Source organism: Cheilinus undulatus, linkage group 11, assembly GCF_018320785.1.
Source record: "Cheilinus undulatus linkage group 11, ASM1832078v1, whole genome shotgun sequence".
Lineage (NCBI taxonomy): Eukaryota > Metazoa > Chordata > Actinopteri > Labriformes > Labridae > Cheilinus > Cheilinus undulatus.
In genome coordinates this window covers 21,284,097-21,301,540 of record NC_054875.1, presented here as the reverse complement: position 1 = coordinate 21,301,540, position 17,444 = coordinate 21,284,097, and the positions used below count along the sequence as shown (strand labels likewise).

Sequence of the window (17,444 nt, the reverse complement as noted above, 5' to 3'; positions counted from 1 at the left end):
CCATAATGCCAAAGACAGTCAGTATGTAAAAGACACAGCACGTGCCCCTTTCAACACCACTGCATCATCTTCTCTCTCTCCTCCCTCATGATTTTTACACCTCGCATCATCATTACTGCACACTGTACATTAGGGCAGCAGTGAAAGCAAGTGCATTGTGCCACACAAATGACAGTGCGTGTAAAACATAGTATGCCGCGCGACACATAATAGGATGTCCATGCTTATACCATGGGCATACATGGGTGTTGACGGATTTACCAAAGCCTTGAGACAGATATTTTTCATATAGGAATTCAGGTGACTTGAATTACTCTAGGATGTGTTTCAGCCCTAGTTGGATCCCACAGTTGGGAAAAGCTTGCCCTCTCATGCTGACATGGTGTTCTCCCTCTACGCCCTGTGCTGCAGTTATGTTAATATAAAACTTAAGTGCAAAAGATCTGTTTTAAAAGTGTATTTGTTCAGAAGACCACACAGCAGCTTTTCAGTATTTAAGCCGATTGCCCGCTATACCCCTCAGCGAAAGAGGATCTAACGTTTTGTGGGCATTTCCTGATGCTGGTGGCATATTTTCTTTTGAACTGATCATAGCCAGTAATTTGTTCCAAAGTCATTTTTCTACAGTTTCCTACTATATTTCTGGACAGTTGAGTACTTCCAATATTTGCTTACAGCTTTGTTATTTAGCATTAATGCTGACGACTTGTAAATCTACTTTTCTTTAAGAAGCTTCTAACTGAGCTGCTTTTCTTAATTTTCTTGATATGAAATATATAGGGTCTGAAAATGAGCAAATTCTTGCAAAGTGACCATTGGAAGAAGCAAATAGTTAATGATTACTGTGTAAAAGTATCTATCAATATTTGCAACTTTATGAAAGACATGTGGGCAAAACTCTTCAGATTTAAAAACATCTATGTAGGGAACATTTTCTTTTTAAATGTCACAGCACTGAGTAAGAGCTCAGTGATTTGAATGATATGTTTTTAAACAGAGGGCTGTTAAATACTTTTAGATAATTTACAAGTGAAAAGGTGTTAAAGTCTGACTTTAGCTGTTCATTTAGTTGCCACCTTATGACAATCAAAACATGACAAGTGTGGTAGAAAGCTGCATTTCATAGTTAATAGAAAATGTTCCAGATGTGACAGCAATTTGCAACAAGAGCGCCATGACCGCTAGCTGCTTTTCAGTGTTCAGACTGCAGACACTTAGTGTGCCAGGTGTTTTGCCCAAGATTTTTCTACAAGACAAATGAAAAATTGCCATATCCTTTAAACATTCCATTAATACGTCTTATAAGCATCACCACAACTGAGCATCAAAAGCTCAATTTTATTACAGTTTCTTGTCTTTGTCAGGCATAGCTTCCAGTTTACGTTTTCAGGTAATTATAGCACTGTGCACACAAGAGTGGCACAAATTAGCACTTTGGGGGAAGAATCAGTTGGCTGGATGCCCATCACTGCCTGCACGGTCTGGACATGATAAACACACAAGCACACGAATGCCTATAAAAGGCACCTGAAGTCAGCGTCAACATTTTAATGGAAAATTTTATGTCTTGGGTTCGAATTATTTTTGTTCAAGACCTTTTTCCTGAAACCAAAGAGAGTTTCATAATATTGTTGCTCTTATCTTTTTGAGAAAAACATTTTGTGCATTTTTACAAATGCTTATCTTTGAAGTTGCTGAAACTTAACAAGCCATTAGGCACATGTGTGAGATCTTAGCTTGAAAAACAAGATCAATCAGTTTTCATATATACAGGAAATCTTATTAAGATGTTTCAGAATAAGCAGCATGTAGAGCAGGTCCAGACAGTAGTCTTTGGGCTCTGTTTTGATGGCGTGAAACCTGCTGTCTAAAGCCAGTTGTGCAGTGATATAGGGAGTGTCTGTGCGTATTGCTTTTTATACAGCACATAATGAGGTTGCAAATGCAGGAACAGAGCACAAAAAGGTTTTTCCACCCTGCACTGTGAATGTTTACATGAATTGTTCAATAAAAACATGAAAACATATCATTTTTTGTGCAGTATTAGTTTAAGCAGACTGTGTTTGTCTATTGTTGTGACTTAGATGAAGATCAGAACACATTTTATGACCAATTTATGCAGAAATCCAAGAAATCCCAAAGGGTTCACATACTTTTTCTTGCAACCGTATCAAACCAACGGGGATGTAAGCTCTCATTCTCTTTAAAACCAGGTGTGGCTGGTTGTTACTTACTTGGCAGATTTTAGTTTTTAAATTAAAATAAACCAACCTCTGGCCAGCTCCTTAGACCAGTGATTACCAACCATTTTTCCTCGTAGCCCCCCCTATATGTACCCTAAGAATATTAGAGCCCCCCCCCCCCGGTCCCCAGAGAGAAGAAAAAGTGGCACACTGCAACATAGATTTTAATTGTTTCACTGATAAAACCCTAAAAAGATGCCTTTGCATGGTTTCCTTATAAATAGACCTTTGTATAAACTAATTAATAACTGCTTTATCATGGTTTTAGTCAATATTTGCAAATCTAATTTTGGCATCCTCAGAGCAAACAAAGCCTCGCACCCCCTCAAGATATTTGGCGCCCCCTTGGGGGGTCCCAGACCCCAGGTTGGGAACCAATGCTTTAGACTTCCCTCCTTAAATTGTGCCTTTGACCCCACAAAACACACACAAGACTCTTTTGGAAATACTTAGGAATAGGAAATACTTGGGTGGAGGATTTAAGTTGTACTTACCAAAGCATTCCCAAAACATCAGAAATGTTAAAAAAAGATCTACTGGACCAAAGTTTGATGTCAGTAATCATTAAAATCTCCAGACATCTGAATGCCATACTGTGCCAAAAATGTTTGTCTTTGGACCAGGTTTTACATAGTCTAAGGTGCAGTAGATTTTTATGCTTCCTTAAATGTGTCAGTTCCTCATTTTTTAGACAAACACAACTATTGGTGCAAACTGGAGTGCAAGTTCATTTGCTTTCATTTACTGTGTGAACACTGGGGATAAAAAGGACAACTACATTGGGTGGAGAAAAGGACAGACAGGGCTTGACAGTGCGAGCGTTTCACTCACATTTGCGCCCACAAATAGATGTGTGCTAACTGTAAAAAATATTTAGCGGCACATATGTGCATAAAAAAATCAGCCGAAGCAGCCGAAGGAGAGATCCATGGAGGAAAGATGCCTCACTTGGCGTCTGTGTAGCCATAGCAACACGTCGTTGTCTGTGCTTATTTATTCGTCTCATGTTGAGAATGACATGTTGGACAGCTCACCGTCTCGCTTGCTGCTCATAATGACCCAATGCAAGAGCAGAAACCACAAGACAGCGTAATTCAGTGTTTTTTCATTGTTAATGTGGAAAAAAGACCGGCAGAACGAGCTGGATTTCCCCGTTTCGTCTTCTTCTACACCGGCTTTTCTTCTTTGTTTGTCACGACAGCGCCCCTAACGGGCAGAGGCTGTAGGTGTTTAGATGGTTTGGTCCTTTTGGCCAAGAGCAGTGCAGATGCAAACCAAATCTAAGGAAAGTGCAACAACGTTCCAAAACAGACCGAGTCCCCTGGACTATACAACACATGCAAAAATGAAACCTATTAGTCACTTAGACCGACTCTGACTGAAGTTGTCAAATTTAAAGTAAATTCAAAGTACCAAAATCAGTAAAATTAAAGACAAAAATAAATTACAATACTTTTTCAAAACTTGATGATTTTACCTTTCTGTACATTTTGTATACAAATTCATTAAATAGTTTTTCTTGTAAATGTCTATTTGCATCACGTTTATTACAAAAAACACATTATTTGATCAATTTTCATTTTGCCCCTAAATTTCTTTATGTGCTCCTAACTTTTTCAACTTAGGAGCACATGTGCTCCTTTGGAAAAAACGTTCGCGCCAGGCCCTGACAGACACCTGCACTGTGTGTTGAGAAATTTTCTGCTGGGTGTACAAGTGGGTCTTTTATTTTGTTTGAATTAAATAATTATCAGGATTGAGATACAAATGGTCATAGATGCTCCCAAAAGAGAGACGCTGGCCTAGTCCCAGTTCACCCCTTACCCCCACATTTACACATTCAAATCTCGGGGTACAGTGTTCCAATTCTTATGGATGAATGTTATATAATGTTTGGGCTGCGTAGCCCTCCATATGGAGATTTTCTTGAGGCACACTCCAGATCAAGTGTTTGTTTGATTAAAAAAACAAAAAACAGTTGTATAAATGTCTCTTAATGTTGGGTCTGTTTATATAATCTTGTTGACAACTACTGTTGACATATCAAGAGCTTGAAGGGTCGTCCCATTTTGTTAGGGAATATTTCACCACTACTCGTTCTAACTCTGTTTCAAGGGGCAACAGCCACTCCAAAACCAGGGTAAGGGACAAAACCTTGAAATGGAGCTGAGCCACTGTCAAATCATGGTCTGACTTTTCAAATAATGTCTCTGTTTTTATGGATACATTCTCAGCTTTTATTTGGGTTGCACCAAATGAAAAGTGAAGCAGTTTTTTTCTTATGAAAGGCAAAGCATTTGAACCTTGCCTGTGCATGTGCTTTATAAGTGAGGACTGATGTGTGAAGTTTGATGTGGTCTGAAGTTTGTCTTTCACAGATGCCATGAAAGAGACCTAATGGCTGTACTGTACGCTCTGACAGCTGAAGCTCATGATAACAACTGCAGGACAGAGAGAAGTGATTCCTCCTTATTACATTGTGGAATTTCCTCCCAGCTGATTGAAGTATCAGCATCTTGCTGCCATATTCCTCTCCATAAGATCCCAAAGTTGTAATACTGTGTAGAGTAGAAGGGGTGCATGAGAGGTTATCAGGGACATTTGTTTTATCTTTGACATACACTTACTTCTCTAGAACAACAGAAAAATACATCTCTTCCTAATGTTAACAACTAGAACTATACTGAGAGCAAGTGCCTAAATACATGTGACATTCTACATTAATATACACCATGTCTGTGTGTATACACTGTGTATACATTAATCAATACCTGCAAAGAAATACAGTATGTGGTGCGTTTACAGTGTGATCATGTGGAGGAAAAATAACAATAAGTAATCTCATGTCATTTAGCTGTTCTATGCAAAGTTAATGTAATCCTCTAATGTTTAGTGTAACACATCAATCATGCAAAAATCTATTGTTGCATTAGCCTTGAAAGAACAATAATAATAAAAATGCTATAATGGTTTTAGCTTCCTTTCCATAAATCATACTCAGATGCTGGGGAGGGGGCATCTTAACTTGCCACTTCAGCTCATCTGAGCAGTCTAAGGGATGCTGAATACTGATATGATATTGAACAATAACAAGAGCTGCAGTTGGTCACTTTCAACCTGAAGTGGTTTGAAATACTGCGTTACACAGTCAGTGGCTGCTTCTAACAGTCGTTGACCCAACACCTTCTGCAATGACATAAAGCAGTTTTCTGTTCGATAGCCACTCAACACATGACTGTAAATCAGCAGCAAATGCATAAAAACTGTGCAAAGTGGAAGATTTACTGTAACACTGCAGATCCTTTTAAACAAAAATTAAAATAAGACCCAAATCAGGCGAAACCTCATTTAACGTGTCATACACAGAATCCAAATCAGTTTTATTGTCAGGAACATTTACACATATACGGAGTTTGACTTAGTGCTTTGATGCAAAACAATTCACATGAAAAAGCAATCAAAACACAAAGAAGCTTAAAACAGCAGGAAGCTGAAATTGTGTAAAATTAAGATATAAAATGAGTTAAAACTGTGAAACAGAATGCAAACACATGAATTCTCTCTTCCTTTAGGGGTGATGCTGACAGGCTGCTATAGTTTACATCTATATTATCAACTGATTATTGAAACTGACTACACTCGATGACAGGTTATGTTATGAGTGTATACATCTTTGAAATACAATAAAGTGCAGCACATTGTGTTGCACAGTGGTTAAACAGCACTTAAGGAAGAATGTGAAAGTACAACAGTTAAGCAAAACTCGTGTTCAATAATGTATCAGTATGCACATAGTCACATAGCTAAACACAAATGTATAGAAGGAACCGCTGAAGAGCACAGCTTTCAGATTTGATAAGTGGAAGTGCATTTCTACCATGTGGTTTCAACCTGGGACCTTTACAAGTGCTTGTCAGAGTAGTGCTTAGAGTACTGCCTGAAGGGGCTTTTCGATTTCACAGAGAATACTCTCTTCCCAGGAAGTGGGTGGGGAAGATAATTCTACAAAAGAGGAGGAAGAAAAAAGAAAACTAGAGAATTAATAAACCTTTTTAGTTGGCATAATCATTCATTTTGAACCTAAACTGAACAGAGCAACAAAACAAATCATTTTTGGGGAGAGAATACATGTATTTTAATGCCCTCAAGCAAAACTAATTAAAGACGACACCTCATTTACATAAATAAGCATTATAATTTGCATGCGTGCACAAGGGAATAGAGTCAGAAAAGAAAGCAATATTTTGCAGTCTGCTAATTTCATTTTATTCAGGATTTAAGCTTAATAAAGATTCATTTTGGAGGGGAAAGGAAAATAATCAAAGGGGAAATTTGAACTATCTCCAAAGATGCAGCAGCCTTCTATTGAAAGGGCTCTTTTGGAGTCACCAGATGACTCCTAATCTGGAGTGGCACTTCCTGGCTCAGCTCCAACACCAACTCCTTGAAAGGTAAAAAAATTTTAGAGCCCAATTTATTAGTATGCAGTTCTGGCATCGGGTAGAGAATTAATGGCGGTGACTGATAATGACTGTAATCGTGGCACAAATGGGGTGTTGAAATAGCAAACAACGGGCACAAGGCATGTAATGGGGATTTTATTAATTACCCGAGGTCCCTAGCATGAGCAGTCTCCAGGATTTACTGTGGCCATGCCAGCCGGTCGAGGAGGGGTCGGCTAGTCTAATCTGACAATGAAAGGGTCACTACAGAGACTGCAGTGTGAGCAAAAGGGAGCAACGTTTGATGCAGCAGCCCTTGCTTTAAAGCTGCAAAAAATCTGTAAAGCATTTCTTGTATTGAAAAGAGCAATGCTATAAATTACAATTAAGGAAAAAATAATTTTGCATTTTAAATCATATAAAATATCAGAGTATATGAATACAGAATTTCTTTGGGGCAGAGAGAAAAAAAGAGGAAGATTCTTTTTTAAAAACAAACTGAAACAATTTAGACTTATTTTCATGTTTTTACACACTGATAAAATTGCAACGTTAATGTGTTTTTCTATACTGAAATAAGCTCCCTCTCTTTCTTTGCCAGATATTCAACAGAGAAATCAACATATGGTCGCGCTGTCAGGTAGGATAGGCCATTCACACATCAACTCATCAACAAGAGAGGATTGATTAAAAGTCCTTTTTATTACTCACTGAATCCTTAATGGACGCTAGACTTTCAAAATGGAAGAAACAATTAGAGTTTTACTGCTTTGTGGGCACTACTGATTTATATAAATCACAGCATGGGTGTAAATTTTCCAATAAAAGACTGAACCACTCCTAGCATACATAATCAACATGTCCTCACACATTCTCTTTGAAATGGTAGGACTCAACAGTCGCACCAATCAACAGATTGGGTGTGCTTGATGAAATTTTTAACTGTTTCTATATGCTTTACGATTGTTCAAACCCTAAAATAAATATCTCCAGTGAATACAAACATGGGCACATGTGCTTGTAATTCGGTCCTTATATAAAAATTACTATTTGGTGACCTTTTGTTTTTTTTTTTAATCCCAAATATGAACCTTCAAGAAATGTTTCTTGTAGGTGTTGTTTGACCCAGAATTTGAGCTCTCTGTGAAGACACTCTGACTTTGCAGAATACTGCAATACTGCCTGGTCAAGTGAGCTTAGTTTTTCTGGATAATAGGATGGGGTCATTGTGATTCCCTTAGTGGAAACATGATTCATGTGGAGCAATGTGATGTAAGTCACAAAACAGAAATGCCACTCCTTTTCAGACAATCAACAGCCCCAGTTTAAAAAGCATTTTTACAAAGGGTGGATACCTAGATTCAGTTTTATTGATACTCCACCCAAAATCTCCCGTCAGAGTTTTAAATAACCAGCCCTTAGTGGCATGAGTAGCTGTGTTATTACTTTAGGGCTGTCTGATTAATCAAGTTAATCGTGATTGTGATCCACAATTAGTGCACTTATTTTTAAAATCACAATTAATCTCATGCTTTATGGTCTCTTTCAATACAGTCACCCTGCAGTCACAGTGATGTAAATTAAGTCTCACTGTAATAAACTCACAGAAACCTCAGTGGACAAGTCAGATGTCATCTGAACTTGTGCTATCAAACATTTACCTTTTGACTGTCCACTTATTTCCTTTTAGATCCATAACAGTTTTTTTATTCTGTGGTTAAGTTCATTTTAAAATGGATCTATCTTTAAAAGCTGATCTGTATCCATACAGGAAGTCAATTATCCTTAGTTTGAGACAATAGAGAAGTACAGAATGATACAAACACAGTTCTGAAAGTAGAAGTTATTAGAGTAATCGCAATTGAACATTTTTAATCATTGGACAGTCTTTTTTTATTGATTTGTTTATTGTGTAATTAGGAAGGGGCAAGGGTCACAGGTAGAAAATAAACCTGACATCTGTGAAAGTGAAAGTGACTGCTTTCCTGCTTTCCAACCAAACTTATAGGTCTTCAGTGAAGCTTTTTTCCCATCAGAATGAGAAGAAGAACCGTGATATTAACTGGCACATTAGTGTGATAATGTGTTCTTTTGGTTATGAAATTATAATTAAGCTCTTCAGTAGTAGTAGTTTTTAAATATCAAGTTCTGTTTGCATGTTTAAAAAAAAAATCCAGAAAATGATGGCTTCAAATGTAGCTCATCTAGCGCCTTTAGTGACATCCCTTCAGGTGACACGTGTGATACCGTAGTTGGTTGTTGGGTTAACTGAGGCAACAGTAGAAAGAAAAAAAGCAGAACTCTGCTGCCTGCCTCTCGTCTTTGCTGGAGACTAACAGCTTGAGGCTACTTTAGCTGCTATAAAGTCTCTTATATTGTAGGTAACACAGGAATCTGATATTTAGAAAGAAAGCAAAACTGTAGAATCAAAAATATAATTTCTCTGGATGCAGTACTTTGCTTTTAGTCAGGGTGTATTGTAGGGGGACAAAACTGAATTGGTGGAATGTGACCCCTGTTGTCTTAAAGACTTAAAAATCAACAAAGTCTTGTATTGCTTCAATAGAGCTATAGTCCATCTAGATTTTGTACTAAATGCTCTGAGAATCTGAAGACAAGGATTGTACAGATGATTTTTTTGTAGTGAACACAAAAATGCACACACAAACATGCGCACACTGGAACTAGTCTGTTGGATTTTTGTCTCAGAATAAAACCAACAGTGGTACTTTTGAAATCTTTGATAAATAATGACAAATGAGATCTGGAGTGATTACATATGCAATGACTACATCCACTGTTTAATAAAGCAGAAAACACGTGCACTCTTGCAAAATTCCATTCAGCCATGGATTCACATCTCTGTACAGTGAGTAAGAATCTTTAAAGCTGGCTATTTTTCTGTCAGCACGACTTAAGTAGAAAAAAAATCATACATAACAAACTAAGGTGGGCCAGCTGCACATTACATTTATGGGACGGGTAATGATGAACTTGGATGCCTTTTTGCTCAAGTCACATTGCGTGATAAAGGTGTGTGTATATTTTACACTATATTTATCTCATACTCATGCCTGAGGGCAACTGTTGGTAACATAACCTCAGAAAATCTCACTATTCAGGTTCACTTTTCTCTTTTTGTCTGGCTCTTGCTTGATGGCATAAGACGTTTTGCATAACTCTAAAAACCTCAACTGTTTAGATTTTTTGTTTTGAAGATCTAAGCTGAGCAAGTACAGACGGTTATTTTGTACTGTAACAAAAGGATGCCTTTTCAATTTGCGTGACTTTTGAAACATGACATTTTAAACTGTGAGAGTCGCTGACTGGTGAGACTGTGTAAAGATAACACAAACACTATGTACTGTACATTTCTTATGAGGTGAAGTATCTGATCTGCTGGCTTCATACGCAGATATTCACAGTCACTGAACAGTTAACACACTTCAGCACCTGTGTTTGCTGTTTTATCACCTAAATCAAAATATGCACTTTTTCAGAACCTTCCCTCATTCACATGTTCTGACAAGGATTTCACAAGTGGCTTGGCTCTAGGTTATGTTTATAGTAAGTCTGTGCTTTGGTATACCTTGTTTCTATTTAAACATTGTTTTTAAAAGAGACAACAGAAAAAATCTAGCTTGTAAGAACAACTATTGTTTATATAGCATGTTTATTTCTCATTACTTATTTTACTACACAGATATTTTTACTGTATAGCTCATGAACAAAGGTCGTGAACAAATTTCAACCAGAGACAGTTATCATAAAACAAGTAGGTCTAAGTCTTTACTTAAACGATTGTTTAAAGTTAAAATGTGATACTTCTTATTTAAACTGCGCACAAATGTGTGCTTTCCTGTCTCAGATAGAGTCATCACCTTAATGGAAAATCAAAGTTGGAGCCAAATACAGCAAAGTGCATACCTCACTGCATCTTCCTGAAGCTTTTTGTTGGTGTTTTTTAGACCTCAAGTACCAGTTTCATGGGTGTGTACATTTTTTCTAGTTGTGAGGTCATGTGTAAAAAATGTATTGAAAACTGTCTTGCCATAACATATCAAAACCTGCTTTTGTGTAGTGATCTAAATATTTTAGGAATATCTGCCCCATCTCAACACGCCCATTAGATGTTCTTTTCTGTGTTTTTTTTTGTTTCCTGCCCTACCTTTGAGGTGAGAGGGAGAGACTTTGAAACTAAAGTTGGCAACATTCCTTGGCAGTGACACACACAAGTATCACCTTATTGCTCACTTTTTGAAAACATGAAAAACAAAGAGTTGAACCAGATGTTCAAGTTCTGATCTGAGTACAGATTGTGTGCATTGCAAGAAAAGCAAAGGCATAAATTACTGGAATAAATGTTAACAACATACTGTCAAAATGAAAGGATCCTTTTTCTTTTGTTGAAAGCAGCTATAACCTCTTTCAATGAGGTCATGTGCTATTAAAGGTTTGTTTGTTAGTGAGCAGAATTATGGGACAACTTGAGGCCCAATTTTTGTGAAGGATAGAAGAGAAGTAGCTTGTTTCACATTAGTCAGTATCTGACTCAAAAGCAAGAAATAATATACGTATGTACTGTATAAAGCAATGCCATTGTTAGTGTTAACTAGCCTTGTGTATAAAAGTGCTCTTCTGCTGTCTGTCTTTTTGATGCTGTGTTTGAGTGTTTTACTTCTTAGACATTGTCACTAAAGCAAGTATTGTTCAAAAAACTATTGTGACTGTCTTCTTATTTGGAGTGTTTGGACTCAATGCTGCTGACACAGCTTTCAGTAAAAGAGCTTTTCTTGTTAGTTTCCATACTTTGCTGCTCCTTTTGCTGCTTCAAAATATCTTCCTCTCCCTTGAATAGTCTTCCAGACAATCTACACACAGATCAGCAAATTTACAGTTTTTTTGTAAGAATCAGAGTTATCATTTTATTTCAAAAACAGCATTGTGCCATTAGACAAACATGAGCTCCAGACTATTTTTATACGTTTAAGAGGAGATCCCTCTGTGTTCCAGAGGTGTCTGACAGTCGTGTTGCTTCACCTGGTCTTGTGTTTACCTCAGATGGTGGGATTAGGAAGCAGCCATGTGGAAGATATGACTCTAATCCATCGTGCCTTTACTTGGCACTCAGACACGGTCCTCTGCTGTACTTCCGCTCTCATAAAGGTAGAGCTACGCCCTTAAGGAATACAGAAATATCAACAACATTTTTAGACTCTCAGAGTGTGATACAACAATATTTTGACAGAAGTGTGGCCGCAGTTTTCCTTGAGGAGAAAAGTCACTGGTGGGCTGTATGGGATCAGTGAGATGGAGTATTAAAAGACACTGTCTTAGTATTTATTGAGCAGTCGTCAACCAGTTCATTGATTAAGATGCTTAAAACACATTACTGCATGATACACAAACTACAGTTCAGATATGGGCTTGTGTCACTGAAATTCTACATTTTATAACATTTTCATTATAAAAATTTAAAGTATGTTGATGTAGAACAGGATTTTATAAAGTCACAACATAAAAAACTTAATCTTTGACAACTGATACAGTTTTCTTTCTTCATTGATGTCCTGTTATAACCAGTGACTTGATGTTGCAGAATTTCTACATTTATTTGGATAATGAGGTAGCAGATTTTTTTTTTTTTTTTTTTTTAACCGAAAAGCATCATGACTTCTAAGTACATATGGAAAGAAAACTTTTTGTTTTTGATGAATAATGGGTCACGTTCAACACAAGGGACATGGTCAGAAAGGTGTATTATTATGCATACATTTGACATTCTTCTTATCTGATGAGCATTTAAATGACCCTGATGCTGTAGGAGTTTTAATGTTTTGTGTTTTTGGTCAGAGAAGTCACGCCTGATGCTGTAACCACATCACCATCTCCATCACAAAGGGTAGAAAGCTAAACTCTTATTTATTCAATGTGCTGATAATTAAGCCATTCTCATTAGTGACATAATTGGAAATGTAATTAGCAATAGTAATAGTTATTGCATTTAATACCTTTTCTCTTTAGTTATCTGGCTCATTCAAAGCAGTAATTAGCAGTCATGAGGATTTCATACTTTTGTCCTTCTTCATTTTGGTCACCAATTATTCAGTGCCTACAAGTTATTACCACATTCATTAAGATTTGTAGATAAACATATAAACATTGTATTTGTTTAGAATAGAATGACTACTGTAATTTTTCATTTCACCGATTCTGTCTGCATTGGTTCTTTTCACACAGAAAGTAAAGAATGGAGTTATCAAAAATGTGTTAAATTTGAGTGGGAAAACAACAACAACAACAACAACAACAACAACAACAACATAACTATACCCCATATTTGGGCCAAAAATGTAAGATACCAAACTTGAATAAAATTAGTTTATCTAGGCTTTCCCCAGCCAGACTTTCAGATTTTTAAATTTCTCCTTCCTGCAAATGCTTTGAACTTAAAAAGATTGTTTTAAATGTTCAGTTTCAAAGAAAATACATTTGATGTTTAACAGCTTTTGTATGTTTATCTACAGAACTTCAACCCCAAGCAATAACTCCTCGGTGGATTCAGCCGTAGCAATGCTTTTCAATGTAAGGTAAGACTGGACTTAGTCTTGTATAATGATATTGACTATTGGGGATGCAGCAGCACATGGGGAAGTAGACAGGTTGATTGTTGTTTTGAGATTGGGGCTTCCTTCAAAATGTTCAGGGCTCATAGTGGACCCCCTTGAGTGTATGGTGTCCTAGGCAACCACCCATACCTGATGGTACAGTTGTACATTTTTATGATATTCAAGGCTGATATATGATATGTACTGCCAATGTGTATGGTTGATAGCAGCAGATATTTTCATACCTGCCGATACAAGGGGAGCACGATATTTTTAGCATGGTATTGTTATCTGCCAATATTAGCTTAAAGAGTGAATTATTGGTATTGACAAAGAGAAAAAGTTCTGCCAATATTGACAACTGATATTTTACCTATAAAAATCTGCCTATCAGCGGCAAATAATAGCTTTGTGAACAAATGTGCTAGCAGAGTTTTAGACTGGACCAACAAACCTTTTCAGCTGGGGTCTTTTTCTTTGCTCATCATCTTTCCTTACACTTTAAAGTGTGTTTTGAAGACTAAAATTTGTTATTTTCTTCATCCTCAAACTTGTGTTTAAAGGATTTAAGTTTTAGGTCTGATCTGCATCAGACAGGGCGCAAAAAAAAAACAAAAAAAACATGGAGTTTGATTTGGATTTGAATATAAAACTTTGATTTAATGTCAAATGTAAACAAACACCAAATAAACTTAACATAAATACATTTAACCTAAATTATAAATACAATAGCTTATTTAAAGAAATAAATAAAAATAGATAGAAAAGAAATTGGGTTGAATAAATAAAATAGGTGACTTAAATCAAAAGGAGTAACAATTTTGTTAAATTTTGTTCCTGCAGAGTTTGCACCCTTTCTTGAGGCATTTTATTTCATGGGGCTTCCTAAAAAAAAAAAAAAAAAAAGGCCTACAATTGATATCCCGATATATTTTTGCTATATCCTGATACACAATATATATTGTGATATTTTGAAATGTCCTCTCAGCAGCTGTATTTAATTCAGCCCTAAATGACACTAGTTTGATGATTAAAATAGACTGTTCTATTGGTTTTTAATAAAATTGTATGCAGAAAGTTTAGCAGTTTTATTTTGAAAAGGACTTTACTCAGTCTTTTACTAATAGATCAGAAATACATAAATCATGAAATACTCTTGTCTTTCACAGTGTACGGTCCTGAAATGTTTTCTGTGTTATGTTCACTATTGCTGATTATAAAATGATTATTTCCCCTATTAAGGGTGAAGCAAACCTACACAAAACTCACCAATCCTGCATGCAGCCAAAGGCCAAAACCCTGCAGTCTAGTCCACCATTCAGGCTCACAGCTGTGATTATATTAGTCTGTTATCTGTGCTGATGAACGCTGGACTAGCTTCTGACAAGTTCATGACACAAGAGCGTCTTTAAACCTCATTCAATAACCTCTCCTGTGTGATAATGGGGGAAAGCTTGTCTGGAGGCAGGAACATTTTAAATACTTGTTGTCGGTGTTTTGAACTGTAAAGCTGAAATAAGGCTCCGTTGTTGTGGAGAAATGGATCACATTTGTCCGCTGTTCGGCCGTCTTCTCTCTGACATATACAACTCTGGCAGGGAGTTTTCAGCAAAATGTTCGCACCCAGGCAAATCTTGTATTCTTGGTTAAATGTCTCAATGAGATTTTTTTTGTTTTTTTGTGCCTTTATTTGACAGAGGAAGGACAGTGGATAGATCTGGAAACAGGGAAGAGAGTGGGGAGAGACAAGGGCCACAGGCCGGATTCGAACCTGGCCCACCCGCGTACAGGGGTAGCGCCTTAAACCACTCGACCATCTGCGCTCCCGAGATTTTTAAATCCTGGCTTTTCAACAACACTGGGCTCATGTCTTTAGCGGCGTGTTGTGTTACTGCCGCCGTTATCTCAGAGTCATCTTGCAGTGTATCTTAACGAATACCACGTGAGTTCGACTTCTTTCATTTCAAAGTTGAACGACTGTTAAACGCTGCAGATCCAGCGCTGTTTCTCGGGTCCATCAGGCACCTAACTAGCCGCTAACTCACCACGCTGCACTGTTTAACTTCTCCTCCCTTGCTTCTCTCGCCGCTGATATTAAAAAAAAAAAAAAACGACACAACAGCCGCATGTGTAATGGGAGAAGCGAAACTCCAGCGAGAAATGCACGGGTGACCAGGTAGCGCCAGAATCTATTTGTGGTGGCCCGCCACAAATAAATGAATTTTTATCTATCTATCTGGAAATGAACTTTTTTGCCTTCCTGCCACATCAGGAGTAACTTTTGGACTGTATCAGACCAGTATTAGTGTAAAGTTTGTAAAATTTACCTATGCAGTCAAAAAGGCATCCCTACATGCAAATGAGTCTAACATCTGAAAGATTTAACTAACAACCAAAACAAATTATTTAGTAAACCTTTTTATTGTAACATATAACATATTTATAATAGGTTAGATTATGCATTTTGGTAAATGTTCCTAATGATGATTGATTGTTCTCCACTGACTTTATCTACTCATTTTCTCTCTTCCATTCACACACATGCATGTCTCCGTCTCCTCCTGTTGTCTCTATGCCCGTGTGATCTTTTGTCAACACTCCTACGTTTATAAAGGTTGAAGAGTTTCTGTCGTAATCTGCACATTGACAAGGTTTATTTAAGAGAGTAAAAAACGGTCATAAATATCACTAATAGTGCCAGGCGATCTGTTAAAGAGATATTTTTAATCAAATACAAAGACCTGTCACTAATTTAATTGCAGAAACTGTTTTTTTTCACACTTCGGCAGAGGTGCTGAGGGTGGAAATGGACACCTACCCCCAAGGCATTTATTTTGATAGTGGACTCATTACATCATCAGGATGGTAATTACTGGACTATTTTTTAATACCCCTTGATACGGTAATACTGTATTACCACCCAATCCTAATCAGTATCAATATCTGCTAAAATTAATTTGTAAATATCAGCATATTGGATATTGGAAAAAAATCCAACATTGAGCATCCCTGACTGATACTAATGTTAAACTTTTTAAGCGAATATCTGACGAAATCAGTCTCATGCTGATATGTTCATCCCCAGTGAGAGGGCAAAGACAAGGTTACACCAAATGTCATTTAAAGTTTTCTTGTAGGTTACATGAACGTTTTGGTTGAACATCCACTGGCCATGTGTTGCATAGTCCTCTGAAATGTACTCACCAAATGGAAAATCTACACACATTTGGCACTTAGCTTGTATTAATGTCAGACCCTGAACTGAATGTTTACTTGTAGTGATTAGTTTCTTCGTCTCAGTCTCACAGGTTCAGACTGAGCCAATTCAAACAAGTGTTTATTAAAGATAAAAGTAGTTCTATACAAAATTGGAGAAAAAAATAAAATTCATATGCATGTATCGAACCATTGATGCTGCTGCTGTTTAGTCTTGGATTGAGAATTGTTGCATCCTTGTTAAATATATAATGAAACAGCAATGGTTTTCCATTTATAGGGGATCACACTAGGGGATCCTTTTTAAAGAGACCTATTTTCATAGCAAAATATAACCATAAAACTTGTTGTTGTCCATTGGAAAGACATATTCAGAGCATCAACTTGACTTTCATAAATCACAGAAAATGGCTCGTAATGTAATATGCACTATTAGTGTGCCTCTACTCCTTGTTGAAGTCACACCTCTGTTTCAACGAACAGCTTAATTGACTCAAACGTGCCAACAAGCAGCACGCACCAGTCATGATACCCAAAGGCCTAGATTAATTAATCTATGAAAACCCTCGAGCTGAGAGCATTCGACAGGTGCCTGTTTGTCTTGGTGTGGGACTTGTTTTTGGCAGAGGTGCAGTGGCTCATTATAAATTTATAATTAAGTTACAATTTTATTTGCTTTTTTAAAATACTGTCATTTGGCATCTGATGGCTTTAACTCTGATTCTGTTAAGTGCACTCTTGGCTATAGTGCTACTTCTCATCAAGAGTGGGACTTTGACAAATATGTGAATGGGAGGCTGAGAGTGATACAGTGTATCACTTGCTGTATCACTGTTTTCCTTTGCTTCCTACAGGTGCTCTTGTTTTCAACTCACTGTAGTTCCAAAAATCTCCTGATTTGTTTTTAATCCAAAACAAGCTGATTTGCATCCTCT

General features: G+C 37.0%; 1 long non-coding RNA gene across 1 annotated transcript in view; it reads left to right on the top strand.

Moving 5' to 3' along the window:
* Positions 1-13,277, top strand: part of LOC121517444 — a 52,760-nt gene extending 39,483 nt beyond the window's left edge. The window contains exon 3 of the long non-coding RNA XR_005992552.1: positions 13,213-13,277. This is a non-coding gene — a long non-coding RNA (uncharacterized LOC121517444). The remainder of the gene's footprint in view (positions 1-13,212) is intronic.
* Positions 13,278-17,444: the final 4,167 nt, after the last annotated feature.